At 29.5% G+C, this 20,304-nt stretch overlaps 1 protein-coding gene across 4 annotated transcripts in view; it reads right to left on the reverse strand.

Moving 5' to 3' along the window:
• The window catches only part of LOC107453683 (uncharacterized), a 303,673-nt gene that overhangs the window by 129,401 nt on the left and 153,968 nt on the right, over positions 1-20,304 (reverse strand). For all 4 annotated transcript variants that reach the window (XR_011636184.1, XM_071177769.1, XM_071177768.1 and 1 more), the window contains exon 2: positions 6,318-6,392. The gene's annotated coding sequence lies outside the window, so the exon portion shown is untranslated. The remainder of the gene's footprint in view (positions 1-6,317; positions 6,393-20,304) is intronic.

A 20,304-nucleotide genomic window follows, 5' to 3' on the forward strand; every position in this document is an offset into this window, starting at 1 on the left:
CTAGGAACCTCATCGAAGCGCATTGTGAGAGAGGCTTAGCTAGAATGATGAAACTAGAATAAATAATAGACAATATAAACTAGAATGACGAAATATTTCTATACTTCTGATGAAAATCATTTCCTCGAAGAAGTAGCAGTAGTAATTTCGTCACTTTAACGGAATATATGCTCAAAGCATAAACCAAGAAACATTTTCATCGAAACGAAAAAAAATTTTTATACAGTGCAAAACTGAAAGAAATTAATACCGAGAACTATACCAAGAACTATGCAACAATTTCCGTCAAAAATCATATGTTAGCTTATTCAATTGAAGGAAAAATTGTATGGTATCCTACTCGTGGAAATTCCACTTATTTTCCTATAAGTTATAACCGATGCATAGTTTGACTCCATGCTTAATTAATAGGGCTTAATTTTCACAGTAGGTTTTTACTATATTTCTTTAAGATTTATAAAATTGTGATGTATGCGTACGGGAGCTTTGTCCCCAACCCGACGTAGCCAATGACTCCTGGTATATAGACTGAATTAAAGAAGTCAAAGCATAATTTTTTTATGTTCATTATAATTCAGAAAGTTTCCATTTTCTAAAATAAAACGTTTTTTTCGCCATTAAACAGTTAAAGGTTTTTGAATAGTATAGCAGACATAAATGCATAACTATAAAGTAGCTGAAAAAAAATTCATGCTCATAAACGTAAGCGAAAGAGAAATATATTTAATATTTAAAACATACTCAAAAGATGATGGTGCATGAAGACAAAAAATGATAAAATTACCGTAATATATAGGCATTTCTGATGGGGAAAAAACGTAATTCTGGTGATGAAACCAAAATATAGAGCCGTTAAATCATTTATTTGCAAATTTCCCCCTTATATAGTAATGGTTTACTGAAAATTCTGTTTTTAAAAATTATAGTTCTTATTACCACAGATTTAGAAGAAATACAAGACTGAAGAGCAATTTTAACTGAATAAATAGTTTTTAATGCTATTCTCTATGGTATCATGATTAAAATATCACATATTTACCACATTTACGAAATTTTATCCCCCATTATAAAACAATATTTGATTATTAATTTCACCGAAATCATTACCAAAGTGCTGTCGTAAAAACTATAGTGATTTTTCATGTTCCTATACGGCTGGAAACACGGTAAAATTTATCATATTTTGTTAGTTTCGAAAATACTTTTTTCTCATTGCACCATTAAACAATAAAAAAATGCTTCAATGGTTTACCAGACATTTCATAACTGCATAAGTTTAAAGTAACTGAAAAGTCCCTATTTTGAAACGCAAGTAAAGGAGAAATATATTTGATATTCAAAAAAATGATCCCTGGATGATAGGGAAAATATTTTTTCTAACTTTTGAAAGAGTTGAATATTCTTCTTAAATCCCTTAGAAATGTTTTGGAGAAAATGTCACGAGCGAAAACTTTAAGAAGAAATAAAAATCCGTGAACTTGTATATTTCGACAATATTAAACTCCAATAATATTATTATAATTAAAACTATGTTAATTTAACATAATTTTTAAATATAATTTTTTTTAATAAAAGAAGTTTGATGATGTTACGCGATGTGGCGTATCAATGATGTAAAATTATGGTGTAACTTGATGACGTAGTTAACGTATTTGATGACGTATTTTGATCATGAATTATTATTGTTATTACTAAGTCTTGGCTGTGTTTCAGAAAACAGTTTTCCTTGTTTGCCATATATATAGCTCCTGCAATCAAAATAACTCTTAACAGCAGCGCAAGTTACATTTAAAGCAATGTTTTCATGCTTTCATCTCAGATTTTTAAAATATCGTTTTATTTATATAATACTGTTATTACTACCAATCAAATTAATTTTTAACCGCAGTGCATGTCGCTTTTAAAGTAGTGTTTCCATACTTACAGATACAATTTTTAAAATATCGTTTGATGTTTGATAGTTTGAACGTAGTTTTATGCAATCTTCACATAAAGTAATTGAGATAAACTAGATTTATATTCATTTATTATTTAAAAGAGTATGAATGTCTACAATGAATAAATTTGTAGAGTCCGAGAGAATGTAAATCGAAAGTAAAAGATTCACACCCTGCATCGGACTATTTGGGGATGATTCTTAGCAGGAAATGGTTAGTTTTCTTAAGTTGTTGGTTTCGAAAGTTGCTTATCTTTATTCTGTATATCAGAACAGACACGATGTATGCGAAATTTAGTGGAAGATTTCTGAAAATCAAAACTGATTCTAACTAATTAAAAAAAAATTTGATCCCTAGAAAGGATGCCAGATAGTGAATTTCTTTGGATATAAATCAACTTCTTATAACTTTATGACTGTTACGTATTTAGAGATACTTTTTAACCCCCGATTTTTTTAAATAGGTTTGAAATTCCGATTGACTTTATTTCAGAAAACAGGTGTTCCTTATAAGTAAAATATATAGCTCCTACAAAATGTTGAGGATGCAATTTATAGGGGTAATATCATACGGCTACGAAGCATTACCGGGTGATTAACTGATTACTGAACATATATTAAATGTGTATCTCCTATAAATTATCACTGATCACATTTACAGTGATTATATCGTACATCCACGTGAAACATTTTCTGATGATCATCTAATTACTTTAAATATATTAAATATGTAGCTCCTGGAAATTATTACAGATCTAATTTACTGTAATAATATCATATGGCCACGTGAAGCACTCTCAAATCATCAACACATATATTAAATATGTAGCTCCTGTAAATTATAAAGAATCCAATTTGTTGGGATAAAATCATTAATCTATGAAAAGAATTCACGTTTGATGAACTAATTACTTTAAAGATATTCTATATGTAAATTTTGTAAATCATTGCACATCTAGTTGACAATGGTAATATTAAACGCCCACATAAAGCATTCACAATTGGTCAATTTATCTCTTCACAGATGCTTTTACGGTAGCTCCTGCCAATTATAAAGAATCCAATTTGCTGACGTAATATCATACAAACGACGCGAAACATTCCTAGTTGATTAACTAATTTCTTTTCAGATAAATATGTAAAACTTTTAAATTATTACAGTTTTAATTTAAAGATGTAAACTCATACGGTCCCGTGAAACATTTAAGGGTGAAAAAATAATAATCTTTAAAAATGTTTAATATATTACTCCTGTTAATTACTACAGAAATCGTTTACAACGATAATATGTCACGGGAGACACTGAAGATTAATAAACTTATTATTTTACAAATGTTAAATATATAGATTATTACAGATCCAATTTACAACGGCAAAATCATACGGTCTCGGGATGCATTCACGTTTGATCAACTAATAACTTTACAGACAGTTGTACGGATGATAAATATGTAGATTATTACAGATCCAATTCACAGTGGTAAAATCATACGGTCTCTGGATGCATTCTCATTTTATAAACTAATTACTTTACGGAGAGTTGTATAATATATTAACGATTCTTGAAACCAGTTAGTTGATGGATCACATTTAGCTGAGCTGTAAACTTTACTGATTCTGGTTTTTAATCTCTGTAATTGAGTGACCACGTTTAAAAACTTGGTCTTCAAATCCATAGATGCAACGCCTCTCTATATAACCACCTGCATCATGCATCTATCTTCTAAATAATAGTTAAATGCTTATTTAAAGGTAGGGATGTTTCCATAAACTGAACAGAATTTCTGCTTCCAGAAAAATTAGTTAAAATTTGCTAATTGCTAAAACCCAAAGATAAAATTAAATAAAATTTAGAAAATAAAATATAAAAATTATACAAATAATATTTTGTTTTATGCTGATGGAATGTGCTACACAGAACCATTTATTACATTGTAATATTTTGAATAATGGGATATTTTCCTTAAAAATATATTTTTATGTGATGTTTTCAAATTAATATTTTTTTTAAATATATTTTCTATTATTTTGGCATACATGCACTTTTTATACGATGTGTGTTATTAACAAGTCCAAAAATTTTGCAATCAACTTAGAAAACTAAATCATAAGGAAACCGAAATAAATGTTAAAATGTTTCGTATAATTAATCAAATGTTTTCTTTTGTATGAAAAATAAATCCATTTCAAAATAAGCAAACTTGTAAGGAATTTAAATTACATCCTCTATTTTATTTATATTTTAGTACTTCTGAATGTAAGAGAAAAATTTCTTAAGAACTCGCCGCCATAATGCAACTTAAAATGATGTACATCCCAAAACATCCTAAAATTTTCTCGAAATTGAGTATTACAGACAAAATATGACTCAAGAAATAATATATCACTAAGGAATTCTCAGTTTTTTTATTTTTTCTACTAGTATGCTGGTTGATAAAAAATATCATCGGGGTTTACAAAGAACATACTGAGTTTTTTACACCCATGATAAATAACGGTTAAGGGCAATAAAAACTAGTAAGCACATATTTTTACTACTACTTTCTCAGCTTCCCACTGATGTCAACTCTTGCTTCCGAAAATTATAAGTTCCCGGGGGTGAAGTTATCAAAGCATTTTGACACTGTAAGATCATAAAAAGAACATTTCTGTATTTTGCTTCACTTTTTTCCTCCAAAGGAAGATACATTTTGGAGTTTTTATTTCTTCATCATTTCATCTTGGGACTTAATTCCAGTCCGTGATTTATCCCGCGTAAAGATAAAAAGCCATATTTTTATAGACTCAACAAATACAGGGTAAGAGTTATATTTGTAATTACTTTTATATATTTGTCTGGTATAGAAAGTAGAGTGTATTGTAAAAGTACTTTTATTCACTGGGATATAGGGTATTGGTCAGTAAGATCTATGATTTAATGATTACAGTAATCTATCACTGTTTTGTGGCTGTCTTGCTGCCATGGAAATAATATATTTCTGTCTTGTAATGGAAAACATTAATGGTTTCAGCAGCTTTATAAGAATGATAAATTAAATTTCAAGATCCGAATAACTTGCAAAATAAATAAAAAATGCATAAACATTTTTTCTTTCTTTATAAACACAGACATGGTGTCTATGATTTGTAGATAAAATTATTATAATGCATGAAGAAAGAAATTCTGGTAGAATTGCCATACTATATAGTGATAACGTTTCTGGTGGTAAAAAAAAAACGTAATTCTGATATTAATTCATACATACGGTACTTAAACCATTCATAATTTGGTAATATTCCCGTTCATATGGTCAGGGTTTATTGGAAGTAACGGTTTGCAAAAATGTAGTTCTTACAACCACACATTTAGCATAAAATACAAAATAAAAAGTATGTTTTATTGAATAAATAGTTTTTATTCCATGCTCTAAGACACCATTATGAAATTATTAAATATTACTACCTTTACTAAATTTTATCATATTTTATTTTTAGTTATCCAAATTCATCACCAAAATAAAAAATTTATTATCTTGTATTTCATGGTTTAACTAGTTATTTCATAGAATAACGATCTGCAGCCTGTTAAAGTGTAAAATAATCTATATGCTAGAGCTCAAAGTTTAGGTACTGGTCAGGGATTTAAAAAATGTTCGTGTAAAACCCAGTTTGTCAACAAAAAATGTTTTTGTTTCAGAAATAATGTTCTTTGTAATTCGAAGTGTCATTTTAGTAATCCTTGTTGTAACAAATGATTTTATGGTACGTTTCCATAAATACCATTTATACGCTGCATAAATTAGATAAATTGCTTCGTTTTCATTTTAATTGTCTATCATTAGTTTATTTATAGAATACCTAGTTATTTCATAGTANCAGGAGTTTTGAAAAGATATATATATATATATATATATATATATGCATAAATCAAAATATGGAAACTTATATAAAAAGGGTAAAATATGAAAATATATTTTAATAGACTTACTAAGCATTGCGTTAGATTTAAAGGTAATTTACATATTTTTTATTACAGTATTATATTATGTATGTATAAAAAAAATAATTAATGAAAAATGCGTAAAACAAATTTATTTACCCTCCCATCAAATAAATCGATTCTGCTGAAGTGTAAAATGTCAGGAAGTAAATGCCACACTTTGTCAAATTTATGGGAAGCGATGTCAAACTAAATAAAATATAAACTCCAAGTTTGACAGGCATCACAAAGTTAGAAAGACAAGGTAAGGTTCAAGTTTTATTTTACTACGATATTATTAATAATCAAACTATAGGTATTATATAGAATATTTTTTTAAAAAATCTTCAAAGTGTTCGGAATACTTTTTTTTCAAATTTTCCGTAAAAATAATTAATTGTATAAAATAAAAACTTTACTTACTTGTTTTTCAGCCATTACAAATAATTTGGTGCATTTTAAACTTTAATTTTCCTACTTCAATATTGTATTGGCCATCTAAAAAGAGATGAATGATCATGAGAAACTCAACAGATTATGTTATTCAGAGTTGAAAGAATTCTAAAAAAAAATATTTTTTGTTAAAAATTTCTTTACAAGAAATTGTATCAATTCAAAACTTTATTCGATATTTTACTGAATTTAAAAAAAAATGATTCAGCGTATTTTAAATTCCGATTTTATCAACCCAAACACGATACTGGTTGCTCAATACTCTAGCCAATGAAGAAACTGGGCGTAGCAATATATTTTTTTTATTTTAATTTGCCCAGTTAACATCTCTGCTAAAGAGTTAAATGCATATTGTCATCTAACACACGGCACGGATTTTCTATCTCTTAATTTTATCTAACTCTTGAATTTTTATTTCATTCTCCATTATATTCTCTCTGTTATATTATACTGACAGTTTTCAAAAATCAAAAATTAGAGGCAGAAAAATCGTTAAGATTTTAAATTAAACTTTAACGCATATTCGAGTGGCAAGAAATATATTTTTTCCCCAATTATATATTTTTTCCAAATTTTAGGCACCGTTACACAAGAACTATGAAATGATTGTAGAATGATATGTTAAGCATTAAAAATTGTACTTTGCCAAAAGTGTTTTTAATATTTTTTATGCTTTTATATATTAATTTAATCTAAGATTAAATTTATTAAATTATATTACTTAAAAAATTAAATTATAAGATTAAATTAAAGCATGTTTTATACAAGAATACATTGTTCACAAAGCTATACAATGTTTGAATTTTCGGTAAAATAACCTGCTGTAGTCAGTCAATCCGATTAATCATAAAGTTACGGTTAGGAACATTTCTTTATTTGTAGGGTTTTGAAACCGTTTACAACTGATACGGTTTAAAAAGCAGTGAGTACAAAAATGCACGGTCTCGTAATTTAATACAACTAGCATAGTTTTTTTTTGTCGTATTCCTGTTTAGGCAGTGGGGGTGCGATTGTTCCAGTTTTTCAGTGGCGCCATCTATGGCCAGGAATTCGACTTCTGCCATGCCATTCACACAACCACAACCCGTTTATACGGTGGATCACATTCACACATAATGGAGAAAGGACATAGAACACACAGAGAGAGAAAAAAACATCCATGTATTGACCGAGATTCGAACCCAGGACCTTTCTGGTGCAAGGACAGTTCCCTACCCCCTGCACAGACCGGTCGGCAGCATAGTTTCTAATCCATAAAAAATAAAACTTAAACAGTTTAAGCCTTGTGTGTGCTGCGCCATTTATGCGTAAATGATAGTTTCGTATTCTAATAGTCTAGGGTCACTGATTGATGATTTCTGAACTCAACAAACTCTTCATGTATAGAAGGAATGGATAAATTATCGTGGTATCAACGCTGGTATTCAAAAACCTGTTCAGCCTGATATGGGATTGGCCGACTAGCCCACTCAGCATGCACCCTGCTGCATGGAACAAAATGGCTTTAACCCCTTGACATACTTAGACGTCTGGGAGACGTCATTTGTTTCTTATGTCTAAACAATAATTGACTGTCATAGACGTTTTCAACACAGAGATCCCAACTTGCTCCAGACAGCTAATAAATATTTTAAAGTGGTAGTTTATCAATTGTGACTCTCGGTTTATTAAATTCAATTTAGTGAATTTTAATCCACCACTATTTCTAAATAATTCGTAGGCTTTTATAATTCAGCACTTTATAGTAGTTATGTCATGTTATACCTTTTAAAAAGCAATCAAAAATAGTCAAATATTTTCAAAATTTAGTTTGTAGTTATTTACTGTTTTTTTTAATCATTTTGGCGTGTCCGGAGCAGTTGGCATCTCGGTCAACATTTCGTTGCGAGTTGTTGTTCACAATGCAATCAAAGATCATTTCTATATCAAGAAATTAATTCCGCACAGTTTAGAGTTTTAAAATAATATGTCAAGGGGTCAAATGGTCTAGTTGGCGTGGATAGAATTCTGGTTGTTAAACCATATTAGGTAAAAGCAATCAACAAACGCTTTATTCTCACACTTAACAGTTTGAATATTACCCTTTTTATGGTTATTTAACTGTTACGGTTTAATATGCTTAAATAACAATTAATTAAATTACTATTTAATCCTATTTAATCATTTTTAACGAGAAATTTCTCACAATGTACCATCTAACAAGTTAGATAAAAAGTTAAATTCTCAATACTCGATATTGATTTCAAGATTTCATTCTAGCTTTCCGCGAAAACAGGAAATTACTTTAAGAAAAGAAATACTTAAGCTATTTTTTATTTGAATTGAAACTACTCATTTCTATGTTTGTTTTAAATTTACAAGAAATGCAAACGCATGATTTAGAAAACATTAAAAAAAAATTATTGTCAAATTATTTTAAAAATTGTGACATAAATCTCATCATTATTCTAGACTGGCTCTTAATGGTTGATTTTACAATAGTAACTTTAAAAAAAATGTGTGGAAAACAAAAAAGTATATTTTTACATCTACCGACTATGTTTACATCTACCGACTATAGGCTAGGCTACCGACTATAGGCTAGGCTACCGACAATGTCGGCCATCATCTATCTAAAGGTACTAGAAGATAAAATCGAGCTAGTAAATTGGAATTGAATAATAGTAGTGGTATTTAAGCTACAATACTCCCCAACCAGAATGTTATTTGGGATAGAATTCATGGAATGGATATCACTAGTTGATTCAGTGCTGTTGAATCCGGGAGAGCTATATTAATATCACTGGTGGTCACTCCTGTGTTGCTAATAGCCGTCGAGTGTGTATAAGTTCCTGTTGTCTGTGATCGAAACTGAGTAGCAACAGTAGCAACGTGAGAAGCGCGATATGCAGTCACAAGTAGCAAGTCAACTTTGATGTATCCCATTCATCAAAGTAGGCGCGTTCATATTACATCCGAAAGTAACCAATATGAGTGTAGGCTGCCGACAATGTCAACCATCATCTATCTAAAGGTACATCCATATAGAATCGAATTAACATGTTTTACATACTAGTGAAATGGAATCAAATAATTGTAATGGTAAATACGTTACAAATTATACTTAATCTATTTTTTTCCCAAAAAAAATTATAATTGGAATTAAAATAATATAATAATATAATTATAATTACTCTGCATATAATAATTTTATAAAGGGTTATTTAATAATTTTACTTAAGAATAAGCAAAATAATCAACAAAGTTATGTGATGGTAGTTTATGTGCGTAAGTTACATTATATCCCATGAATCCAGAAAGAAAAACTAAATAAATCATGAAATTGGAATGAAAATCCTCTAATTAGACATTCTTCGAGAATCTTTTTTTGGAAGAAAATCTAAGAGAGAAACATGATTTCAAGAGGCTTAAAGGGGGAAATTTTGTTTGCGTGGCTTAAAGCTTTTGTCGTCGAAATTCTTTTAATTTAATCTTTTATCAGAGAGAGGATTTTAGTTAAGTTAAATAGTTCGTAAAGATTTTTTCCTCTGTTAAAATTTTATTAAAAGTTGAAAATTTGTGTAAAATATAGCATTGTACATTATTTATTGTTAAATTAGGAAATGAGATTATTAGTAGTATATTTGAATCAGTTTCAATGAAAAACAACAATTTTACTACTTTGACTTAACACATTTTGACTTAAAACGCAATAAAATTAATTTATTCAAAATTTAAAATTTTGAATCCGTGTTTAAACAGAAATTAACAAGTACAAAACTAACACTTAGAATCTCGAATGTTTGATTAGTTTCCTCATTTGAATATTTGAGTTACATTTTCAAGATTAAAAAAAATCCATTTTAATTAAATATATGTGCAATCGAAATTCACCAGAACGTATATGTTCATTCAGTTAGTGTAGGATTTTGTAACTAACTTAATTGTTATATAAATGGGGCTCTAAGAAAAAACATATGGTCGAAACTACCAGAATATGGTAAAATTTACCGCATTTCTGACTCACAAAAACAATTATAAAATTTAACAGCAAATGATAGAATAATCGATAGAATAAAAATAAAAGAGCGACTATGCTTGCTTTTAAAATATTAATGTAAACTGATCATCCGTTAACCATTTTCCTACGACCTATAACAAAGAAATGAAACACGAAAAAAAGTGCAAGGAGAAAAAAAAATATGATCGAGCAAGCAGAATGTAATAAAATTTACAGCGTTTCCGACCCTATGGGAGGAAATCGTTAATTTTTGCGAAGCACTTTGGTAATAATTTCGGTAAAATTAACAACAAAATATAACCTCATAATATGCAATAAAATTTCGTAAATATGGCAAAATTTGGTAATTTTATAATACCTCAGAGCAAGGTATAAAAACCATTCACTCGTCTAAAGTTACTTTTAAGTTTTGCTTTATACTACATATTTGGTAATAGAAACTATAATTTTGGAAACTACAATTTCTGGTAAACAATTAGCATACGAACGAAAAAAATTACCAAATGAATGGTATGAATACCATATATTAAAACTTTTATTACCAGATTTATGAGGTACAGTACTTTATGACAAATCTGGTTACTTTTATTGCCAGAATTACTATATAGTACAGTAATTTTACCAGATTTATTACTTTCATGCGTTACCCGTATCAAACTATCACAATTATACTTAAATACACGAAAATCCAATTATTTGATTAAAGGTTATTTAGATTTACTTCTTATTATCTCTTTTGTTTCTTGTATTGTGCGTTCTATGTTTATACTTAGTGTAAATGAATTTCAAGCAATTTACTCGCTAAGTTCCCGTGAATAAAAAGTTTCTGTTAGCGATTTTTTGATTGAAATGTGCGTTATAGAAAGCGGGTACCTCTATAGCCAGAGCAAACGAAAAACGTTCTATCCGCAATGCTATTTTCTTTCTTTAACCGACAAAATAAAGATTTTTTTTCTTTGGTGTCCTAGTGAGTGCTTGCGTCTATCCCGGATCTCCTGCTCATTCCAGCATTGCCTTTAGTATCCTCTGACACTACAAATATCATTATTAATTTATCTATTGTGATTAAAGGGGATACACTCTGGTTCAACTCAAAGAAACTCTTTAAATCTGCCATAAATATAGTATGGAAGTTCGGAAAAAGAGATGCAGCTCAGGTACTGCTGGGACGTTAAAAGATAGGGCCTTAGAAAGCGGAGTTATAGGTTCTTGGCCATGGTTGATGTGATATGTCCATAGTCAAAACTGCCTTAATCACTATTTGCAGAAAGGGCTTCGGTCCTTTTTAGTACTTTTCTAAAAAGAAATAAAATTTGCTGTAAGAGGTCAAAATAGTTTACATTCTTTTAGCTGTTTACACATTCTGCAACGAAATTGACTTGGCTGAATTTCATTCTGCATACAGATATTAAAGTGTCTTTGAATTCTGTAGTGGTCTATTAAACGCCATGTTCCACAATGATATTGTCGTGATACAGTTAGAAATAAACGTATAATCTTTTTTGCTCAGCGAGGGATTCAAAAGTATGGACAAATGGTTAATATAATAATTCTCTATAACCACGGTTACAATAAAGTCAAACACACCCACTACTTATTCCTGGGAAGTCGGGTATTTCTTTTCACTGAATTTGATAGCGGTAAATTCATTATAGTATCTAGCAATTTACTGGATCGAAAATATTGATTTCCCTAGAATACTGTGTATTTCCGTATGCTTGAAAATTCAGGGAATTAGATAAATCCTTCCTTTTTTTTTACATAATAGGACACAATTTTTTAAAACTTTTTACAATTTATTTTTACTGATCGATGCATGTACTAAATGTGATTTTCATGTGGCTTTGTGCCCAAAAAATGCAGCTGCAGACACACAGGCTAAAATCAATTTTTGCTGAAGAATAAAAAAGTTTGTAGTAAAGTGAAAAATGACCTGAAAGCAGAAATTGCGCTTCAATATGTGATTTATATCCTTTCTACTAGTCTAGTGAAAGGAAACTAAAAGTAGGAGGTTATTGGTTGTCAGTTTTTGCTTTTTTAAACCTAGGTGCGAGTACAAAGTTTTTCTTTTTTATTCGAAAAAAAAATGCAAGCATCCTACAATGCAATAATATGTATTACTTCCAAATTATTATCCTTTAATATACTATTTGTTATTACAATGATATGCAAAGGAAGCTTTTCCCGTTGGGGGACATATTTTTAGACTTGAAAAAAATCTTAACCTTAATGTTTAAGTGTATTCTGAAAATCGTGCATCATCGACATATTTCAGATTTTTTTTAATAAGAAGTTTGCATCAATGAGAAGTTAAAAGTTAATAACAGATAACTAGTAATATATATATACAGTACACTCTCGATTATCCGTGTGCGGATTATCCGGTTTGCGGATTATCCGTGCTCATTCCGGAGTCACATGAAAAATATGAAGAGAAACATTTTCAAGATTAAAAAAATTTTATTCATGATGTTGTAACACTACCAAATTTTTGGAAGCAATATTCGTTATTGGATTGAAGTATATGGAATATCAGCAGCATGGTCAAGGGTAAAATCGTCTACTTTATAACGATCTTGGAGAAAGATCATATCGCTTGATGAACTATCTTCTTCAGATGTTCAAGGAAAATATGATTGCAGCATTCTCGAACAAGCAAAAGAAATCTGAGGTTTCGAAATTCTTAAAGAAGAAAATTTTGTAGATTTTTTTCAAAGTGATGCATGTGAGCTTGACTTCCAGTATTTGACAGATGAAGACATCGTTATGTTGCTAAATCAAATAGTGATGATAGTAACTGATGCAGAAAATGTGGTAAATGAGGGAAATACAATTTCTCATTCTGCTGCTCTGTGGAAATTTTATTAGATTATATGGGAGGATTTGATTACGGTGACATTACTGCGGTTCGTAAAACATGTGTATCGATATATGACGAAGACTCATTACACATTTTTTATAAGGAAAATTCTTAGTTTGATGTTATACAGCATGCAAATGACAGTAATTTTTATATTTTTTGTACTGATATTGATTTTTTCTTTAATTAAAGAAGTTTTCGGATAATCCGTGTTTTTCGATTGTCTGTGCGACCTATCCCGGTGATTAACCCGGATAATCGGGAGTGCACTGTATATATATGTTGAAAACAAATGAATTCTTATCTCTGTTTGGCTCGCTAGAAAACTCAAATTTCGAAACTAATATTTATAATTTTGTTTACATCTACGACTGCAAGCATAAATAGGTGTAAACTATAGAACAGTTTTATTTATCACTCATGGACTGCAATAGCAGCACAACTCAAAAAATCATGTTTTGAGGTAAGTTGTTTAAAGTTTTCATTTTGCTAAGGAAAATGTATAAGAAATGCTTTAGTCTGCTTAAACGAAGATTACTTTCAAGTTGAATTATGAGTTGTGCTGGTATTGCTGCTGAAAAGAATGTGCATTTTCCTATTTACCCCTGTTCTGAGTCTAAAACGCGTGTTTTTTTAGTTGTGTCACTATTGCAGCCCATGAGCGATATATTTAATTTTAAATTCATGTCCAAAACAAATCAGTAGGTATACATTAATACACCAAAAATAAAAATAATTGAGGTAAGCCATAAAACTGCTTAATCCTTTTTGCTCTAAACTATTAAATTGTAAGCTAATAGATTCTGAACTGACTGCTTCTTAAGCTTACGACACAAAATTAAAGAGAGTCAGCTTTAAGGCCATGCATTATATGCATAGAATTAGTTTTGAGTAATTATCTTGCAAAGATTTATTTGCAAAATTGAATCTTACTGTATCATGAATTTACAATATTCTTTTGTAATACTTCCTTCATAGACTTAGAACAGTTATGAATTAAGTATTTCTGCTTTTTAAAATGCATATTTCAAATGAACTACTTGAACAATTTTTCTCATTGATCATGGTTATCGAGTTTCATTGTCAAACCTCGAATTTCAAGTACATTAAGGAGCTTATTGAGTAATTTCTAAAAAAATTAACTGGAGTTTAAAAAGCCCATTATTCCTGTAATATGTAGTTTAGATTCCACAGTACTATTTAAAATTTAAAGACAATATAGTTTGTTGAAAAATTAACTGTTTTTTCTTGAAATAGTTAGACCCAATAAATGAAAAGAGTAGAAGCTTTCGTTTTCGATTCACTATGTAGTTAAAACCCTCTTTCTGGAAAACCGTGTAAGCTGTGCGTCAAAAGTTTTCGGAGGTCTCTCTCCAAACTAAAAAAAAAATCTATGGTCAAAACTACCAGAATATATTAAAATTTACTGTGTTTTTCGCTGTATAGGGAAACCAAAAGGTTTGGAAATTTTTACGGAAGTGCTTTGGTAATGATTTTTGAAAATTTAACAGTAAAATATGATTTCATTATATGGGGTGAAATTTGGCACTTTTATCATGATTCCTTAGAGCATAAAACCTTTAATTCGGTGCAATTTACTGTTCACTTAATTTTTTACCAAATGTGTTATAATAAAAGTTATAGTTTTGAAACCCAGAATTCTCAGCTTACCTTTACCATATGAATGGAAATTACCAATGAATGATTTAAATACAGTATATTTTTGTTTGACTAACGTAATATGCATTTTCTTTTAGTCAAAAATGTCATTAACATATAGTACTGCAGTTTTACAGTATTTTTTTCTCTGTAAGGCTATGATAGAGTGATTCATTACTCTTACTTTTTCGTTTTTTTTATTTCGTTACTTTTCTCTAGAAATATAGAATTTACTCACAAATGAAGTAAGAGTTCAAATATTTTTTTTAAAAAATCTGAAATTCAAAGTAAGCCGTACTAAATAAACGGTAGTATTAATAATGTACTAATAAAAGCAGTACACTCATTAAACAGTAATTCTCATCTTAGATTCCCTAAATATTTTTTAACAATGTGCGAATAAAATTTAATACTACTGTTTTTTAAATAATTAATAACATTCATATGATTAAAGAGATTTTTATTTTCAGGATGAATTGTGTTCTCAAAAACATTGTAGAATATCCGTAAGTTATATTTTTATAGAAGTATTATAGCACAAAATTCCTCAAATACAAAAATCCTTTAACCATTCATGCATACTTCCGTAACAATATTATTCCGAGAGAAAATTCCTGTCTTGTTCGTTTCCTGGAAAGTTAAGAAATCACGCACAGAACAGGATCGCAATCCTTTTTTTTCTTCTTCTTTTTCTTTCCTTTCCTTTTTTTTTTTTTTTTTTTTTTTTTTTTTTTNATGTGGAGTTTTGTTTTACCATATGTCAGGTGAAGAAAAAATACGTTGAATTTTGAAAAAAGATTTTTAAAGTAAAGAAAGTAAGGATTGAAAAAGTCCTGTCTGAGAAATAGTTTGCTCTTGTTAAATCTTAGAGTGAGAAGTAAGATTTGTTTGATGGATTGAAGGAAGGTAAATCATAAATCCATCAAAATTTCGTAAAGAAATGCTGTAGAATTAAATTTGAAGTAATATTTTTAGTTTAGTAGTATATACAAAATAATTTGGTTTATATAAAAAAGTTTCTACATATGTAGAAATATTGTTTTGCAAGTTTCTGCAAAACAACACGTTTCCGTAATCTTGACGAAAAATATTTGCTTAAAAATATTAACCAAAATAAGGGAATTTTTTAAAAACCTTGTTTTTCAAGTAAGCTGAACAAGAAGATAAATTCGTTTTTACCATAACTTAAGCAAAAAGCATGAGAGAGTTTTACACATTGGCGAACTCTTATTGCGACACTGATTCCTTGCATGTTTTTTTTTTAATTTCACGAGTAGAAATCTTTTTTTTATCCTTTTAGTTGACTTAAAAGGTATGCAAAATAAAGGCAAGCAACGTTAAAGAGCACAAAAATATTTATATAATACAGACAGCTGTTTCGGATGCTCAAAAGGCAACCTTCATTAGTGCAACAGAAAGAAATGAGAGAAAACAAGGTAAATATAGAGAAAGGTGACGTCACAAGAGAGTTTAACCCTCTTTGTGGCGTCACCTTTCTTGTGACGATAGACCGTCTTGATGAAGGTTGCCCTTTGAGCATCCGAAACAGCTCTCTGTATTTTATAAATATTTTTGTGCTCTTTAACGTTGTTTGCCTTTATTTTATATTTTAGCACAAAGTTCGCCCACTTGTGTATTTAAAAGGTATGGTTGAAATTAACATTTTTTTCATTAATTTTAGTTTTGTATTTTTGTTTTTTGGAGACAGAATATTTATTTATACACAGAGAAATAAAGTGTGATCATTGACAGCCTGAAAACACTATGTAAAATTTTGCATAAAATCACAATACAAAAATGCAGCATCCGTAAAATCTATTTTAGTACCTTTAGTAATTTTTGCCATAAACACTTAGATCATAATCTTTAGTGAGATATTTATTTATTTTCAATGATTCATAAGTTTTACAGTAATATTATACAAACCGCAGTATATCAGATTTTTTGTTCCGCCCAGTTTTACAGTAAAAATTAATTTTGCAGTAAAAAGTACGGTTAGATTGAGTACTGGTACTTTTTATGTCACTTCTGTACAGTACAGTAATGTTAATATAATTTTTTTATCCACGTAACAGTCATTAAATGTTTATGGCAAAAATATTCTTAGTTATTACAAAAACAGAAGAAAAATATTTAACAAACTGTGAAGGAAAAAAATCTCGACTCTTTATATTTTTGCTCGCTACTTTTTAAAATTATTTTATAAGCAAAATATTTTATTTATTCTATGATTACGACAATTCTAATAATTAAAACAAAAATATACGGTATTTATCTTATTTTATTTTTTAATTATGGCTCTTAGGGCCATGATTTTAGTAATGTATATGTTACCGGCAAAGCTTGAAATCCGGCATTTTATAGAATGCCTAGGCATTGTATATAATGCCTAAAACTAGCCGGCAATGTATGAAATGATTTATATTTCACACATTTCCTAGGCATTCTATAGAATGCCAAGTGAGAAACCGGCAAAGTATAAAATCTTCTGTGGCCATGCTAGTAAAGGTGATGAAATGGATATTTTGTGCAATATTTGTTTCCAAACTGAAAATAATTGTGACTTAAATGTGAACTTTTTATACGAAAACTTTGTTTCCCTTAATAATAAAGGCATAAATTATGTTTTGTACAACTTTCATTTTTCTTTACACATTTTGAATAAGTTTTTTTTAATAGCACTCTCATCATTTTTTCAGAATAACATTTTTATTTTTGAGAAATGCACATCGTTTACATAATAACCTCATCGGGACGTTTTTTTTCATACTTTGCCTAAATAGCATTTGTCATTCTATAGAATGCCTAGGTATTATGTACAATGCCTAAGGAAAGAATCAAATACTTCTCATATTTCATACCTTGCCGAAAAACATCCGTCTTTATATACAATGCCTAGGCATTTTATAGAATGCCGCCGTTTCATATTTTGCCGGTAACATATACATTATAACAAACGTTTTACCAAATAAATGGTTTTAATGCCCTGCTGTAAGGTATCATAAAAAAATTACCAAATGTCACCACAATTACTAAACTTTATCACACATTCCAAAACAATATTTTATTGTTAATTTTACCATAATCATTACCAAAGCGCTACGGTAAATATTATCGAGCTTTATGGTGTTCCCCCAGAGACAGAAACACGGTAAATGTTACCATATTCTTGTATCTTTGACCGTACGTTTTCTCTTAGTTGACTATTTCAGTTAGTCAAACTTTTAATTCAAGCCGTAGGTGAAATTCATGAAATTAATAGTCCCCAATAGAGAATTTTTTTTACCAAATAATTTCACAACTTTTCTTAAAGCAATGCTAATTAGTTGCTGTGAGCCGTGATAGCTCAGGGGATAAAGCGTTCGCCTTCCAATGAGGTGAACTGGGTTCGAATCCCACCAATGGCTGGTAGATACGAATCCGCATCCGGCTTCCACCAATCACACTGCTGACATGAAATGTCCTCAGTGGTAGAGGATCACGGGACCCTTTGCCGTCAGGCTAACCTTGGGAGGCTCTCGTGGTCTTCCTCTCCATGTAACGCAAATGCGGGTTAGTTCTATCAAAAAGTCCTCCACGAAGAAATATTTCTCCCAATACTTGATCCAGGAGTTCCCATGTCTTCTGGATTAGGTTCAAAATTACAAGGCTACGTAGATGAACATTTAAAGTAAAAATAAAAAAAAACATTGGGTCGGCTGTTCAACGATGGTTATAAAATAAAATAAAAGAATCAGTTACATTGCCTTTCATGAAAATAAAAGCTTCCACACGATTCTTGATACAAGTAGTCAGTCTCAATGCACAGTACAAGAAAAGTTGCTAGCATGTAAAATTTCACTGATATAGCACTGTTGCAGCCGATGGGAAATGGTCGACTCAAGTAAAAATACGTAATCTAAAACACATTTGATGATTTTATTAAAAGTGCAGTGTAGAATAGAAGCTTTCTATAAGCTGTAGTACGACAGATGGGTGGTGCTTAAAAAATACAGCACTTCTTGTTGATTTCCCCAACTGTGTTGCTTTTGAGTTTTGCAAATTTGGCCAATACCTAACAGTTTAAATCGGTGACACGTACATTCGATGTATTATAATGAACATCATATAAATTGTTATGTTCTAATTGTAAAGGAGTATTTGATTTTAGACAAAAAACTTTTCCCTATAGTTTAAAATTTGAATCTGTTGGGAAACATGCATATTAATTTCGGAGAAAGGCATTTCTGATACTCATTCATTTATTTATTTTTGAATGATAGAAAATATTACTTTGCACACATTAACAGAAATTCTTCATTAATAAATTGTACATTTTTTTATACTTGATAATTTATATCCGTCGTTGAACAGCATACTCAATTTTTGGGTTTACGACTACTAATGTTCAACTCCGTAGCCTTGTTATTTTGAACCAATCTAGAAGACAAGGTGATTCCTGGATCAGTACCCCCAGGGATATTGATTTGTTATGGGAACATGGAGGACTTTGCGACTCGTCAGATNAATTGTACATTTTTTTTATATTTGATATTTTATATCCGTCGTTGAACAGCTGACCTAATTTTTGGGTGTACGACTACTAATGTTTAACTCCGTAGCCTTGTAATTTTGAACCAATCTAGAAGACAAGGTGATTCCTGGATCAGTACCCCCAGGGATATTGATTTGTTATGGGAACATGGAGGACTTTGCGACTCGTCAGATTTGACGTGCATCAGTCACCATTTACTACAGGGCTGGCTGATATGATATTTTATGTTAAGTATGATAAGAGTATGATATTTTAGTAAAAATAGCACAAATCAAATTTGTTCGTCATAATGATAATACTAAATATTTTTTATGAAATTCCTGATTAAAATTTCATACTTAGCCAGAAAATAGATGTTTTTAAAATATTTTCATTATTAACAAAATTTTTAAAGTGTCATTTTAATTTATAAGATATTCAGTTCAGTGGTAAAGAATTAATTTCCCAACTGTATTTCGTTATTTTAAGAAATCGAATTTCAAAGAAATTTTTAATCAGGTGAATTTTTAATATCTTTATTTATTTAGTTGTTTATAAAATAGGTATCAATTACGTTTGAAAATATTCTTAACAAATACCAAAACACATTCGAAACTCAAACTTTAATAATTACGAAGACGAAATCTTCAAAGAGGCATAAAAATAGTTTGTTTCTTTTTACTTTTTTTGAAAAATGTTCATATTCATAATAAATTTAAAATACAAACTTTGAAACTTAACGAAAATAGATTTTCATATACATCAGAAAATCATTTTTAATTAAAAAAAATTTTTTTTTAACAATTTAGAAATATTTCTATTTAGATAATTAGTTTTTTTTTTTGTTTAATCCTTTGAGTTGCTAAGATATCAAAAATATTTATTTAACGCTTGAATAGTTAAATAAACGACTGTTTTATACTCT

The sequence above is a fragment of the Parasteatoda tepidariorum genome, chromosome 2, assembly GCF_043381705.1.
Source record: "Parasteatoda tepidariorum isolate YZ-2023 chromosome 2, CAS_Ptep_4.0, whole genome shotgun sequence".
Classification (NCBI taxonomy): Eukaryota; Metazoa; Arthropoda; class Arachnida; order Araneae; family Theridiidae; genus Parasteatoda; species Parasteatoda tepidariorum.